This window comes from Poecilia formosa, unplaced genomic scaffold (genome assembly GCF_000485575.1).
Source record: "Poecilia formosa unplaced genomic scaffold, Poecilia_formosa-5.1.2 Scaffold91, whole genome shotgun sequence".
NCBI classification, from domain to species: Eukaryota; Metazoa; Chordata; class Actinopteri; order Cyprinodontiformes; family Poeciliidae; genus Poecilia; species Poecilia formosa.
Window position 1 is genome coordinate 1980383 of NW_006800030.1, and position 14327 is coordinate 1994709.

Consider the following 14327-nt stretch of genomic DNA (forward strand, 5'->3'; position numbering starts at 1 on the left):
TTGTCATTATTTACTGAATGACACATCATGACACTGTTGGTATGTTCCCAACAGGAGTTATGTCATGTTTATGACAGCATCATATCAGTCTTATGCACACCCCATCAAATAAAGTCTTACCAAAAATTTTTTCAAGAGCCATTATACTATAAGACAATTGTACAAACTGTCAATACATTCAAAGTTTACAAACAACAAAATTATGAAAATCAGCACAATAAAACAATAGGTACACTTTAGAGGAAATGTGAAAACTGTTTCACCAAGGTCATAATATTGTTTTAATTCAATGTCAGTATTCCAGTATTACTGCAGACAAACTGACATTTCTCCTTCCTAAAAACAGTGAAGATCAACGACAGAACATTCCTATTCACTGCACTTTACGGAAACCTACAAAAAATAACAATAGAACAATTAAACAGAGAAAGCATTTGTATTTTAAAGAGTACACAAAAATGGCAAATAAAAAAATAATACTTACAATTTTAAGACATTGTGGACTTGCTATGTATGTGGCATCATCAGAAATGATGATGATTGGGACCGAATGCCTTGGGTGGAAAAACATTTCTGGGTGTCTTCTTTGCCTCTTTATGTTAGAAATAGAAAAAAATAGTCAGCAATATCATAGAATCAGTTGATGTTGGCATTTAACTATGAAGCTGTTTTAAGTGTGGATTTAAAGGAGACAATCCATCCATGATCTGAACATGCTGATCTTTGCAGGGTAGTGAAGGGGGCTGGTGGTGCCCATCTCCAGCAGTCATCAGATGAGAGGTGGAGGTTCACCCTGGACAGGTCACCAGTCCATCACAGGGCCCTGAAAGCCAACAACAAATAAAATGTATGAAAGAGAAATGTTAGATTAACAAGGGGAAAATTCTGCCCAGTTACCTTTAAATCAAATCATGTTTATTAAGCACTTGGTGTTGGTAACACACCAGTTTTTGTTGTTGAAAATGTAGCTAGCTGCTCAGTAAAAAAAAAAAAGTTACACCAAGAAGACGATGTGAAGGTTCATCTTCAGAGCTGCTTGGTGATCTGATGGAGCCAGAGCTGCTTCTGAGACAGGAAAGTCTTTATCTCTCTGGCTTCCTCTTTCATCTTCATGTGCTTAGACTGCAAAAATATGTTGAAGATAAAAACATTGGTGAACAAGTTATAACAACAACCTCACAATATCAAAGTCTCTCTGTCTTAAGGAGCTTAATTAAAACCAGGTTAAATTTATGAATAAAAGTATAAGTCGCAACAAACAGAGTCTCCATGCAGTTATAACATGAAGCTGAATGATTGCTATGGTAATAATCATACAAGTCACAATAAAATTGATGAAATAATTATTTATGAAACCAACGTAAGTTATATATCTTTACTGCACTGTTTATAATTAAATGAAGATAATTACTAAGCAAACTTACCACTAGCTAGCAACACGTTAGCAGCCTTCGTCCCTCCGGGCTCCTTTTGTGACACACATTTCATTGCCATCGGTTGTTGTCCCGTTGTGTTGTCGTCTAACTCGGACTAGGACGTCACCAGCTTGAATTTACCAAAATTAGTAACTATTGTCAAGACCCTCTCTACTTTTAAGGGAATATTATGCGAGTAAAAATGGCGAATTTGAAGAGCGCCTGTTATCTTCCCTGCGTTCAAGTTTTTTCTTGTCTTTATGGCGTTTTTTTTTTTTAAATGAAAGTGTGCAATACCGCCACCGTCTGGTCTGGAGTGTGAACTGGAGCTAATCCTGTTGATTATAGATCTTACATCATATCTGAAAATGGATTGGGTACTTTCTTAAAAATTACATCATGATTATAATTTTTTTATTCTTTGCAATTTTAACAAAAATAGTAAAAGATTATTAAGGCATACTTTTAGGTACTTAAAAAGTATGCCTTAAAATTTCATGAAAAGTACTTTATAGATGCCTAAAAGACATACTTCTGCATATGTATTAATTAGTTTTATTTTGTAGTCAGTGTTGCTGCCCATGTCCCTCTTGAAAATGAGATCTGGATCTCAACGGGGTTCACCTGGTTAAATAAAGAACATTTAAAAAAGGCATACTTTATTAGTCTAAAGTTTACACTGAGATGTAATTTAAAACATACTGAAATTAATAATTTAAAGTAGTGCTAAGTGAATTTAAAAAAATTCTATTTTGAGCATATATTTTAAAATATACACAACATATATTTTAAATATACTTGAGCAAGTGTATATTTACACTTGGGCAAACATATATTTTGTTCACTTAAAGTATACTTTTATTTAATATATTTATTAAAAGCGTATTTTGGTACAATTATGTTTAAGTGTGTTTAAAGTTCTAATTTCAAAATTGGTACAAGTATACTTTTAGTATACTTCAGATAGATTTATAGGTTGTACACTTAATACTTAGTATACTTAAAATGTACCTTCACAAATATAAGTATGTTTGACATATACTAAAGCATACTTTTTTTTCCACCTGGGTGCACTCTATGATTCAAAAAAATAGATTTTAGGTTATCTTTGCTGTTAGAACACTTTAGCATAATGTGAGAAAAATTTGGAGTCAACTTTGTTTTGAACAAAAAACAATTTTCATATCAGACCAGAAACAAAACATTTCTAGATATGCAGTGAATGTAGCTTTGTCACTCACAGCCCATCAATCGCTTTTTATACCCAACTGGCAGGAACAAAGGAGAAGGGCAGCCTGGCAGAGACGCAAGATGCAGTCAGGAGCTTTTTGGGCCACCTGCATCCCCAGGGCATTTTATTTGGGGCATCCTGGACCTCCAGGACTTTCATTTTTTTCACTTTGGAAAGTATTGACACTCCCTGAGCCGTCAACCCTGCACCATTGATTTGAGCTTCCCCTTGACCAAAGCTGCTCCATAGTATTGATGTGATTAATTAAAAAGAAAATGGTTTTTAGTACGGCTCGCTGCACAGACAGAGTCAGCAGCGGTGAGACACGGGGGAGGGGTTGTTGCACGCATTGATCCATTTAACCACATACACACTGACAGGCACACTACAGAGACAACAGGGAAGTGTATGAAAAACATTAACCCACAATGCACTGCAGAGTTTTGACAGATTCCTGCTCTAGGGCTGCTGAATTTATGAGCCATTACTCCTGCCAGTCCGATATCTACTTGGTGCATTATGTTCCATGTCATGTGTCATTAGCTATATAGTGACTGACATCCATTGAGGAAGTCAATGCTGACTCTGGACAGCTGAGATACTTCAGTGTGTCCTAGTTGGGCTGGGATGGGGCCACACTTTATTATTTACTTGTGCATCCTCTTGGGTTTATCCCTGCAGTTATCAGAGGACAATAGTACATCCTCCAAACTATCACAGTCAACATTATATCCTGCACTAAGACCTGGCTGTCTCCTTTTCATTTTTCAGAACACAGTGACCTTTTATAACTTCATTGGAGAGACTGTATATGTTCTGTTTAGAAGGTAGCATAAACGGTAATTTAGATATATTTAGATTTCATGTTTGTATAACAATCTTTGGAATAAAATGTTCCAACTCATCACGTTTGCAAATTAAAAAAGAATATTAATGGGAGTTGAAGGCAATTGAAAAGCAAAGACTGAACTGAAATTTTGGAGGCTGGTTGAATAAGCAACATATTAAATCTGTAAAAAAGTTTCTTCAGAGATTTACATACATAAATGAAAACAAGGATTATGTTGTGTACTGATATTCACAACATTACTCCTGTTAGCCCGATATCTAGTTGGTTCATCATGCTCCATGTCAGCTGCCATTAGCAAATGATGGGAGTTAATAGTAATGGTCTTGTTGTATCTGTTTACTTTTAGTGGAAGGTCAGTGTTTAAGGAAGCGAGCACAATAAAACACTATGTAATCTATGTAGCCCTGACATTTCATCAACTGATCGATTCAGCTTGCTTGTAGAATGAGTTTGTTCAGAGACTAGAAAAAGGTCAGTAACTGTTAGTTAAATGTGGAAGTGATTAATAAATCAAAAGCTGTATGCCCAGTAACTCAAACAAACCCAGTTAAAGATCCTAAATGAGTTGGCAATGGGAAAGTGATATTTCAAGTTTGTGTACAGGATCAGCTAAAAACTGACTGAGACTATAACCACCATCAATAATCAATTTATGACATACTTTAAAATGTTGTTTTAGGATTAATTAATAATGTACTCTTAGAATTTGTTTCCAGCACTTTCCACCTCCAAAAGGCTTTAAATACCATTTGGTTTGAAGTCTTCAAAGAACATTTTTGGCTTTTACAAATATAGGTGAAAATTTTATTGGTCATCAGGGAAGAGTCAGAGTGGTTCAGTTTGTATGCAATAATATTAGGAAACAATAAATAGCTTTAAACATGAAAAAAATTGTGAAATTCTGCAGGATTAATAACAATTTCCAAGATACTGATTGAAAAAGTGATTATTTTTAAAATATTGGGAAGATAAAAAAATGCTCGCATATGTTAATATATTGATAGTACATTAACAGAAATTAAGTGACAAGAATTTTTCCTGGTGTGTTCCCAGTTTACTGTGATGAGATGTGTGCAGCTATAATGTGTCTGTTGTGATCTAACATCATGTGTCCCTTTGTATGTTGAGCTTATTGTATTGTATGATTTGCTCTTCTTTTCTTTGTTAGCGGTCCATCCCATGTTTTTTATTTCTGTAGATATAAAATGTCTCAAAAGGTTCATGAAGAGAAGGAAATTGCATGCAATAAAATTACAAGAAATACAACAAAAACAAAGAAAATAGTTTAGTAAAGAAGAGTTGCTGTTGTATACTGTTTCAGCAGACAAATGCACTAAACTTCTTCATTAGCAGAGTAAAATAAATAAACAGCCAAATAAAAGCACCTAAACATAAAAAAATAGTGTGTCCTTTATTAGTGAGCTTTGATATAATTGCACTTTACCTTCCTCAACACATCCTGCTGTGGATCAGGCTTTCTGATGAGATGAAGCGAGAACAATTTATAAACAGTAATTAGGGAAACCACATGTCTCATGTATTTAGTGAAGCAGCAATTTGGAGCGAGAAATATTGATGTCATTTTGTAACATGAGCTGTACTTCCACATTTGACCAAAAGGGGGCAGGATGATCCTATGGGTGTTGTAATGAGGGTTGAAGTTGGTTGAGTCCCTCTGTGATGGAACAGATATGGTTGTAACATGTTTATTTCCGAACATGTCTGAATATGTGTGGTTTTCAAACTTCTAGCTTGAAATGTCCTCCAGGTGAAATGAATCCTCTCTGCAGCATAAAGAAAACTAATCACACACTGCCTTACCTCTAGTAAAGTGCAAGGTCCTGTTTTTCATGGAATTAGAGGTTGCTTAAAAGATGAATAACCACTATTCTGAATATAAACTTAGAAGAATGTAACAAATATAACCCTAGAAATAATACTTGAAGACAATGTGAGCTCTCATATAGCCTCTTAAATCTTTTAATGTTTCACTTTTGCAGCTTTTTCACATTAAATGAACAGACTAGACAACATGGCACAGGGACCAAATCTGGCCCATAATAAGATTTTATAATAGAACTTTCAAGACAACAGTTGTGTTTGTAAATATTATTTTATTTATCAAATCAAAGCAGTTTTATTTGTATGCTGCCGATCCAGTTCGGCAGCATACAGTTTTATTTATATAGCATCAATTTAAAACAAATGTCCTCTCAAGACATTTTACAAAAAAATAATTTAAATTCAATCATGCATTCCTATTGATCCTAGTTATAAAACAGTACAGTATGCTCAACTAATTATTCAAAATAGTTTAAAAAGTTTCTACCTAAGGAAACAGAGATTGCATTGAGTCATTGACTTGCCACATTCACTCCTCCTGGATGAGAATCTAGCGACAGTTGCTTGCTTTGTCATTGACTTTACAGCAGTCCCTCATATAGAGCAAGCATGTAGTGATGGTGGAGAGGAAAAACCCATGTAACAGGAAGAAATCTCCAGCAGAACCAGAACCAGGCTTGGTGCAAGCGTCTATCTGCAACAACCAACTGAGGTTTTAAGAAGACAGAGAAGAATGCACAGAAACAGATAAAACTGATCAGGATTGTTTTTGATGTTCATGAAAGAAAAGAAATTAATAGCAGGAGATAGAGAACAATACGTTGATAGAAGCATGATCTCAGTCGATGCCGTGCTCCAGGAAGGAATCACAGGCAATCGGAATGAAAGACCAGGGGCCTCATGTATAACGCGTGGGTGCGCACAAAAAATGTGCGGCGCCTTATTTTGTGCACAAGTCGGCATGTATAAAAATGAACGTGGCGTGAAAGTTTGCGTTAAAGTACGAACATTTTTGACTTGCTATGAAAATGTGCTGCAGCCATGCAAACTTTTTCTGTGGACAATATCAAACCACACAGCGTCAAAACTCACCTAAATACACTGAAGTCTGATTACATCCTGTGTTATTTAGACCAAGAAGCACCAAACCCGATGTGTTTAATGATTTTAATATTTTATTGTTTAAAAGTAAACGATTAAACTGAACCCCATTTATCCCAAGACAATAAGCTAACACGCACACAAAATAAAGAAAATAAAAATAAAAGAATGTGAAAATCTCGCTTAATGTAAATAGTACTTTTTCTCAGTTTTTGTCTCATAAAGATGTAACGCATTGGTCCGTGAGCGAACCGCATGGAATGCATCTGCGGCGTTTCATTTTCACTAAAAATGAAACCCCAAAACAGGTTTGGATCAGTAGATTAACTCAAACCTGCTGATTAAAAATAATCAACAGGTTTGATTATTTTTAAGGTGATCAAGGTGTGTGTGCAATCACACGTATATAAGTAGTTGCGCAAAGGTGAGCTGCGTAAATGTGGAGAGCTTTGGCTCTGGTGGAGAACATCCCAATGGAAGGATTCAGAGGGAGCGTTTGTTCCGAGATCATATTGATCTGCTGGGAAATGTTGATGATGGTTTATTAGCGTTTCCAGACTGATCATCCTGGATCTCTGAGCAAAACCTAAAGAAGGAGCCGTGCGGTACCGGTACCGGTCCAGCTGCAGTCATCCTTCAGTCGAGCCGCCCACTTTGTGAATGCCCACTTTGTGAATGTGAATAATTATTCTGTAAATGTACAATATGCACATGATTCCACTATTTAGAATAAACGTCCACTTTCCCCACTCGAAGGACTCTCTGACTCTCTCTCTGTCTTTAAATCCCGGCTGAACGCGGTACTGTTCAGACAGGCATTTGCACGATCTCTTTATTTATTTATTTTTTTATTTGGATTTTTTTTTTCTTTAAAATTTATTTTTATTTTGTGAGGTGACATTATGTACCCCCAAAGCACCTTTTAAATAAAATATATAATAATTATTATTTTAAGTACTTATACTATTTCAAACAATGACGTTGCCATGGTTACTGCTTCACGTGGTGATAGACTTCCGGGTATTTATACTGATTTACATATGTATTTAAGGGTGGCAACAGGGGGGACCAGCAGCTGTGCTCTATTTCCCGCAAATTAGGATTTAGAAAGGAAAGGTGCGCCAAGTGCGTGCGCACGGTTTTATGGATCCGAATTTTTTTGTGCGCTGCACTTTTCAAAATTTTTCCGTACCCAAGTTTTAGTGTGAAAACTGAGCACTCTTTTATGCATGAGGCCCCAGATCTCAGTCCACAATAGCACCTTTGGGATGTGGGTGAACAGGAAATTAGCATCATGGATGTACAACCAACAAATTTGCAGCAATTGTATGATGCTATCATGTCAATATGGACCAGACTCTCTGAGAAATGTTTCCAGTACCTTGTTGAATCTATGCCTCAAAGGATAAAAGCAGTTCTGAATGCAAAAGGGGGTCCAACCCAGTACTAGAAAGGTGTATCTAATAAAGTAGCCGGTGAGTGTACAGCGTGATTAGTTTGGCTACAAATCATTTTAATATCTAAAAAATATGACAGTTAAATATGATTTAATTTACTCTCCTATTACTAAACATGAGTTTGCCAAAAAAATTATGACAATTTTGCATTTAATAATTTGTTGAAGTATGATCTGTCTGAGTGACAAGGTTGTTAAAGGTTCAGCAGTAGATGTCGGTAATAAATGAAGCATCAAGTAATGAACCTTTGGGCAAAACAAAGTCCTGGAAAGCTTCATTGCTTCATGAGACTTCGGTTGGCCATCACTACGTGGAAGCACAAGAAGGAACCAAGGTGGCACATAGAACATAGTCCAGGAAGCCACAGGTAAAACCTTTAAAAGAGATCACAATGTCATCAATATATATCATATGGATAAATGGGGATATATATCAGTATCAATATCACAACATCTTGGATCATCAGAAATCTCAGAATAATCTCAGAGAGGCACACAGTAAGATAGAAGACAAACACTCAAGACTCTGTTGGACTGGCAACTGGCTCCTCTAGCTGATGAAGCAGATGATTTGCAGGTGTGTAAGGTCCACCCTCCAGTGAGCAGCAACGCCCTGGCTAGTGGAACACTGTAGAAACTGAAAGAGCCCATCCAGAACCCAAACTTCAGCTTCCAAACACACATATGTATTAAATCTTATGACTGTAAGTGAAAACATGCCTTGAAGCTGATTTTTTAAAAAGATTTTTAGTGGTGCTGTGGACGAATCAGTGGAATTTAGAGCCAAATGTATGGCAATGGTGTGATGTCTTACTTTGCCACGTCGCCACAGCCACACCTACCAGCAATAACTCTGTGCTTTAAAATACGTGAGACTAACTTATCTGTCATTTTGATTAGGTAAACGGGGTCAAAGATGGCTGTGATGGACTGGCAACCTGTCCAAGGTGTACCCTGCCTCTTGCTTGTTGACTGTTGGAGATGGGCACCAGCACCCCACGTAAGACAGTATATAGATATTGTCAAAGATGGAGTGCTCCAAGAAAAAAAAAAGTACCTTTCTGTTCTCAGCGGGTTTTATAAGCTCAGTATATGAAGCATAGGATACTCCAACATGTATGACTCATACTTAGCTTAATGTAATTCAACCCTTCTGTGTGAAGGTTACAACATTTTGTTAGCTTTGGGGAGTGCCCAGTGCCCAGGCCATGCCTCCTAAAACATGCTCAGAAACTCAAGATTTTTATAACATTTAATTCCCCATCCATTAACTGCATAGTTACTAAAGATGGCAGGGGTAACTCAAAATCCCTGTAAAGAAATGTTTAAAGTTCAAGGTGTATAAATGTGAAAAATGCCAAAATTTGCCCTTTTAATATTTCACGCGGGAGACAATGTTTTGTTGAAGCTTGATGAGCTTCAAAAACCTGCATAAAATGGAGGAATAACAAGAGGAAACCTTTAAATTATAATAGATATTTGCAGTGCTTTCACTGCTCAGGCCTAATAAATACTTATGGAGCAGGATTTTTTTTCCATTCTTAATGATTCAAGTGTCAATAAGTTGTGGAGTTGTTTTATAAAGACTGAAATACTTTTCCTAGATACCATCTTCAAGGCAACCAGACAAAACTGAACAAACAGTTCTGGACAAAAACAGTATTATCTTAATCCTCTGCTGAGAGGACATCTGAAAGGAGATCACTGAGGGCTCACTGTGAACCTCACTGAGATTTTGATATCTGGCCCCTGACCATATGGACGTATGTGTGTGGTCAGACTCACAGTATGTGTGTATGGAGTCTTGTTTTACAAGCAGCTGTTCTACTATTTGCCCTCCCCCTCACACATGCACTGCCCCAATAGACACACACACGCTCACACACTACATATACACACACTACTCTTCAGGTCAAGAGGTCTGATGCTACTGCGAAATGGTTGAGCTGTAGATGGATTAGCAGACTGCGATGAGAATGCATTTATCCCCAGCTCATAGAAGAAAAGCTTCTTAAAAGTATCCCCAATCTTTCAGATGTCAAATGTCTTCTTGACTGCCAGTTTAGATGGATCACCCCGTTACCATAAAAATACATTCTCATCCCTTCCTCAACAGCTCATTTACAAGTATACATTTGTTAAAGATTCAACATTATCATAGCTGTTTTTCATTTGCTTAAACATAGTCATATATACTGCTTTAATCCTAACCTAGGGCCACTGCCATCATTGCAGATGAGTTAATTAGAAACATTATTGATTCCCAAGGATAAATTGCTTCTTTTATGGTACCTATTCCCATCCAAGTGTTAAAACTTATTATTGCGGTATCATCTTGTTGGTCGATAATAAAATATTAGTTCTTGGACTGCAGTATATTTGTGCTAATAGTTTGCTTACTAAGTGCAAATTACAGAGAAAATAAACTTTTGCAGAGTATTCCCTGAAATCCAGCAATGTGTTTATTGAGACTAGATTTACAGTATGTTAAAATATAATTAAAAATCAACTACTTGTATCCATTTTCCAGTTCCTGACAACTCTGCATATTAGAACACTGACCTATTGTTAGACACAGTCACCAGAAGAGTATGCTGATATGTTTTTTTTCTGTCTCATAAACTTGCAAATCACGCAGAAAGAAATATACATACACTAATAACGTGATTGATCATATTTTTTTAAACAGCTATTGAATCTCAGATTTGTCTTCTGCTCATGTATTCTCCTTATAATGGAACTTTTATCATTTTATAATCCTGGTTTATTCATTACTGGAATATTTTAGTGTTTTAGTAACACTAAAATTTCAAACTGTGAGCATGATAGCAGTCAAAGTGGTGGGATGGGCAGTAGATCAGCCAGTAATATCCTATAAAGCTGCTGAAGATCTGCCATGGAAAGGAAGTAGTCACATAATCTACCATTGGGAATCATTGCAACTTCAAGAATGATTTTACTCTAGAAGAAGTTGGTTTTCTGCCTTACAAACAAATATATTAAGAAATGTCCTTCTTAATAGGACATTTCTTGATATGTCCTATTATGGACATATTAATAAGACATATGTATATATATAACAACACATATAAATATATGTATTTAATAACATGCAGTGAGTTTACCAGCTTTTTCTCAATATGAATATGCACAATCTTCATAAAAGGAAAGCTGCAATGCTGCAATGCTTGTAATGAAAAAGACTAAATCCACAGAGGAGCTCAAATGAGACGGTGTCTGCATAAAGTGTATTTGGCATCTGTTGGAAGGCTTCATGCTTCCAGAGAGTGAAAGCAGATTATGTTAAAGCTTGAACAAGGTTTTTGCGGGGTTTTTTTAAAATCCCACAGGCATAATCTAATCTTATCTGTCTCAATCCAATTTTTAATGCTGGCTACACATAGGATTAAAGTAGTGCAGTTTGCTTTGTAGGCCATTTGACAGTGAAGCAACATCTGTTGCTGATGGCTGCAAGATATTCAGCTTAGAGTAGGGAAAGAGAGGAGTTGAGTTCAGCTTGAGTCATATGCTTACAGGATGCATCAGTGTGGAGCAGACATCAGCATATAGTAATGGCAAAATACAATAAGTACCATTTCATATACAGTATGTTTCTGCTGAATCGGATATCATTGTTGAAGATAATTTAGCTAAATTAGCAACCTGCATATCAGGTTCCAGCTGAACAGAAACAGTTTTGTTTCTGTTCACACATTGTCTTGTTCTGTTCAGTGCTTGGGTGGGTTTAGGATCATCTGGTGACATCGTAACGTAAAGCAGTGCATCGTCTGGGTAGCTATGATACCTAATCTTATTTCCTGTTATAACCTCAACTAGTGGGAGCATATGGATTTTTCTGTAAAAGTGATTTGTCAAAATTGTTTTTTTATTTTGTTTTTTTATCAGCCATTAACAGTCATTTTTAAAACCTGTGGTGAAACACCTGAGGAGAGTGATGAGTTTACTATTTGAAACAGATCATTTGCAATGGCAGGCAGAAATTTCATAAGGAAAGTTGTGGATATGATATCAAGACAGCAGGAAGAGGGGCTTAATTGATTTAGAATTTCTTCTTAGCTTTTGTAGTAGAGTAGTTGAAATGTAGTTTTTTTCCTGCATTTGTTATGATTGGGCATAGCATTGACATTGGTTTTGGTGTGTATGTGCAGATTAGCCCTCTTTTTTTATTTTCATCTACAAAGAATTTGGCAAATTCAATGAAGGCCTTGTTAGTGGAGTTCAGGTGGTACAGTCACAGGAGGGTTTGTGAGCCTGTCAACTGTGGCAAATAACGCACAAACATTATTCATATTTTTGTTTATGATTGCTGCAAATAATGTTTTGCTTGCATGTATTATGTAGAGTGATAGCTTTGCAGTCTTTCTATGTAGATTTCATAATAAATGTAAAGTCAAGTTTTACACCATTTATGTTCAGCCCTACAACAAAGGTTTCTTTCAGATGTAACAATTTGTGCATTTCTCCACGGAGACTTGTCCCTCCTACACATAGCCTTCACTGTAATTGCAGAAATGGAATAGATGGTGTCTGGAAACTAAAGGAATTTTTCCAATGCAATAGGGGGTCACATACAAAGACTGAGTGTAGTTGACGACTCAGGTGGTTTTATATTAAGATGGCTAAATGGGGATATATAAGAGATAGTGAGAACAAACAAATATTTGATGGATGACAGACAGATGTTCAATGGTAATTAAGCTTTTCGGGTGCACAACACCAACACATACTAACTTCTGGCAACATCAGGGCCATGCAGAGACCACTAAAAGGGGCAGGTGCTCAAAAGAAAAAAAAAAAAAAAAGGGGCACATCTAACCGCATTTTAGGACAGAATATTGACAAAGTCACACAGCTTTCAGAGTTTAATAAACAATGATAAATTACAAATTGCGAGATGTACAACTAGGTTTAGTACATGTTAACATAATAAAAACAGCTGCCTTGTAATATTAAATATGTTGTTCACTACCAAAAACTGCATGTTGATAATGGTAAGAACCTTTATTTTTTTGTTCTTAACCGCGGTACTCGCTCTGACCCAGTTGGTCAACAATCCACTACCCTTGGCTGCCTCTTTTTTGTTTCTGATGTCTTTCTTTACGTGCCATCTTTGAACTGAAAAAAACAAAACATAATGAATTATGAGCAGAACACTATATTAAACCACATTACCAATTCTTTACCCTTGTGTTTAAACCAATATGTTTTTCAGTCCATAGCACAACATAACAATATTAATTTCAGAGAAAATGAGAATTCTGCTATGGAGTTCAATTTGTTTCTCAATTATTCTATAAAAAAAACTAACCTCAATTAAATAAAATAAAACTGTGATCAAGACATTTTGAATTGTAACGATATTTTAAACAAAAAAGTTCAGCTTAAAAAACTTTTTAAATTAAAATCACAAATTTTTGTCTCAAAAAGTGAAAAGATTATTTGCAAAACAAACTTATTTGCGCATGTCATAAATCTTTTCTTGCTATTCCAAGTTTTTGTTTGTTATTCAAAGTTTTGCTTGTGATTCTCACATGACGACGTGGGCAGGGCCTAAAATCGCAACAAAAGATTTCTGATGTGTGTAAAATAAAAGTTTATGTTTTGCAAATAACTTTTTAAGTTCGCAAGACAAAAATTAGCTATTTAATTAAAAAAAAGTTTTTTAAACAAAACTTTTAATTTTAAAAAAAGAAATTACAATTCCAAACGTTTTGATTACAATTTTATTTTATGTAATTGAGGTTAGTTTTTTTTCATTGAATAATTGTGAAACAAATTTAACTGCATACTCTGCGAACCAGACCCTAAACTTACTTAAAAGTCTGGATTGAGTTTTTTCCCCTTCATTATTGACACACTTTTATTCGACAGGAGCAGCTTGATTGATTATTACATACATTATATCTATCATGGTAGTTCAGGGTGAGTTATTTTTAATTCTAACTGAATATCCTTTTTGGACTTTTATTTAAGTGCTATTCTCATTCAAGATACATTTACCTAACACCAGAATAAACACGATGTACATTATGCAGCAAAAGAAATTAGAACATCGGACATATATCCATTATGGAGATGATAGGTTTTGGAGAGGCGATGTTCTGCCTAATGCATAAGAGATACTGAAGAATGACTGCTATCTTTAACGATACAGGGAAGAAGCTTTTTATTTATCTTGCTTTGCTAGCAAAGTCGTTAGCTAGCAGCTAGCTAACGACTAGCTGCGAGCACAACAACAACAGCCTAATGTCTGTATGATAAAAATACAAAATCGATAGATAAGAACAGTTTTTCCTCACCTGGCTGTCTCCTCCCACTCAGTAGTTCTTCAGAGAAAGGCAGACGCAGAGGCCTGTCAATGTCTGTTGTATTTTATTACCTCTCTGCTTAAACCGCTACTCCGTGCTGAAA

General features: G+C 35.8%; 1 long non-coding RNA gene across 1 annotated transcript; it reads right to left on the bottom strand.

The window, feature by feature from the left end:
* Nucleotides 1–341: 341 nt before the first annotated feature.
* On the bottom strand, nt 342–13985 carry LOC107836834 (uncharacterized). Its single transcript, XR_001662801.1, has 3 exons — nt 13975–13985; nt 4831–4834; nt 342–592 (listed from the first exon to the last, which is right to left on the bottom strand). It is a non-coding gene; the product is annotated as an uncharacterized LOC107836834 (long non-coding RNA).
* Nucleotides 13986–14327: the final 342 nt, after the last annotated feature.